The 2,330-nt window shown below is 56.4% G+C and overlaps 1 long non-coding RNA gene across 1 annotated transcript in view; it reads right to left on the bottom strand.

The window, feature by feature from the left end:
• Positions 1-208: 208 nt before the first annotated feature.
• LOC120869058 overlaps positions 209-2,330 on the bottom strand; it is a 3,380-nt gene continuing 1,258 nt past the window's right edge. The window contains exons 2-3 of the long non-coding RNA XR_005722419.1: positions 1,610-1,612; positions 209-465 (exon numbers count right to left, since the gene is read on the bottom strand). This is a non-coding gene — a long non-coding RNA (uncharacterized LOC120869058). The remainder of the gene's footprint in view (positions 466-1,609; positions 1,613-2,330) is intronic.

The raw sequence follows: 2,330 nt of genomic DNA, 5'->3' as shown, positions 1-2,330 counted from the left end.
CACTGAACCTTGTTTCCCTGGCTATAAAATGAAGAAACTAACACCAAAAATTCACACAGTGGTTATGAGGATTTGAACACAGCCCAGGTGGCACAGTGGTAAGAATCCACCTGCCAAGGCAGGAGACTCAGGTTTGATCCCTGGATTGGGAAGATTCCCAGGAGCAAGGAATGGCAACCCACTCCAGTGTTCTTGCCTGGAGAATCCCATGGACAGAGGAGCCTGGCAGGGGTTGCAAAGACTCAGACACAACTGAGCAATTTTATGCATTTATCTCAAGTGCCCAGCAGAGAGTCTGACCATCACAAATATGTTTGTTTCTTATTTCTTTACCTCACCTCCCACCTTTAAATTACAAGAAGGCTTTCCAAAAGTGTTTCCAGATACCAAGATCCCCAACTTGACAAGGCTACTCCTAAAAATGCAGATTAAATACAAGAACATATATGCAAACACCTGGAATTCCTCTGGAATTGAATTTGAATCCATGTCACTGCTGAGGAAATAAATTAGTTCCCAGGTGGCAAATTCTAAAGGAGAAGCTATCCTCCACTCCAATACTAAACAGAAACCTTTTTTCCCAACTGTTGGCACCACTCCGTCTGGGCCCCTATGCTAAGGATACATATTTCTCTCATGGGAATCATCACTTTTAAATAATCATTTGCATTTTTCTCTCTTGTACTGAATGGGAGGTTCTCAACTATGGCAACACATCAAAATCTTCCGGGGAGCCATGAAAAAATAAGGTAGATAAGACAGATAAAGATAGCCAGGTCCAACTCCAGATTTTTATTTCAAAGGTCAAAAAGGCAGCAGGAATGGTCATTGTTAAAGCTTCCAGGGTGATTCCAATGCACAAGCAGCGTCAGGAGGCCCACACCTGTGGTCAGGGCTTAATTCAGCTTTGCACCCATCTCCCCGCACAGCCTCCACACACAGTATGCATTTTTATAACTGTGGCATGAATTAATAACAAGAGTCCTCAGAGTCCACTGATCTTATTAACTCATTAAAACATTCACTGAGGGTGTTTATTACATGCAGGCCCTCCTCCAGGCATAGGGCTCAAGCTGTCAACCGTTCTTTACCCTTGAGAGGTCGGGATTAAAACGTAGGCCAAAAGTGAAGAAAGCTGTGGAGGGCAATGCACCTCTGGCTCAGAGATCTTGAGTTCAGTCTGCGTTGTGCAGCATCTTCGCAGTGGTCCCTGACCCCGCTGGGCCTCTGTCTTCTACCAATGGGGCCTCCTCCCCGGAAGGTTTAAGGAAGACTAGGGACAAAGACCCCACAAAATGGCAGCTGGCATCATCCCTTCCCCCACTTTTCAACAAATTCCACTGACACCTGGTGAAGTCACCCTAGGGGTTCATCCGGCCCACGCCCCTGCATCAAGCAAACGACGCCGCCCAAAGCGGCCGCCACCGGGAAGTGCGCGGGGAGAACCGGACGCCAAAGCGAAGGGCGGCCCGCGGGGCCCGGCCCCGCCCAGCTGCCTTCTCCGGCGACCGCAGCCCCACCTGGGCAGCCTTGGGAAATGCACGCTTCCAAGTCCCACCCCAAGCAGTCACCGGCGGGCCCGGGCGGGGCCAGGAATCGGCATTTTAACCAGCTCGCCTCCCCACGACCCCACACCCCCAGGTTAACTCTGCCCCGGTGATGCCACAGCCCCTTAAAACCTCAACAGGTCAGCGCCCTCCTCCCAGTGGGAAGCTGTCAGGGCGCAAAACACCCGCGCCTCCTCTTTCCGAGTGAGTGCAACCCGCACGAGGCGGCCCAGGGGCCTGCCTCTGCGGAAGGGTACGCAGGTGGCAGCCGCCGCCCCTGACGGGGGAGGCTCCTTCCTCAAATTGTGGGGACCGCGGGGAGGGGGTGCCGGCGACCAGCAGGAGCTCCCCTCGCTCTCCGGCGGTCCAGCCGGGGCCGGGCGGGGACCCCGCGGCGGGTCTGCGGCGCGGGCAATGCCAGCCGAGAATTTCCCGGCTCCCGAGGGCGGTTCCAGGCGCAGAGCGAGGCTCGATATTGACCAAATCGGAATTACGAAGACCAGGCGTAATGAGGAAACAATAAAATGGATAGAAGGCGAGGCTGATCCCGGTTCCACAGCGCCGGGCGGGCCCGGCCTCCCGCGGTGCCTAAAGCAAGGCGGGCAGAGGTGCCCGGCAGCCGGGCGCTCGGGCCCGAAAGGGGGGCGATCGCGCCGCGGTGCCGGGCCGGGCTGAGCCGGACCGCTCCCCGCCCGCCCCGCCCGGGCCCGGCCGCCGGCTCATGGCGCCGGCCGACCTGTCAGGCCCTGCGCGGCCCGCCCCGCCCGGCGCCGACAAAGGAGG

This window comes from Oryx dammah, unplaced genomic scaffold, assembly GCF_014754425.2.
Source record: "Oryx dammah isolate SB20612 unplaced genomic scaffold, SCBI_Odam_1.1 HiC_scaffold_10, whole genome shotgun sequence".
Lineage (NCBI taxonomy): Eukaryota > Metazoa > Chordata > Mammalia > Artiodactyla > Bovidae > Oryx > Oryx dammah.
This window is presented reverse-complemented; position numbering and strand designations above follow the sequence as displayed.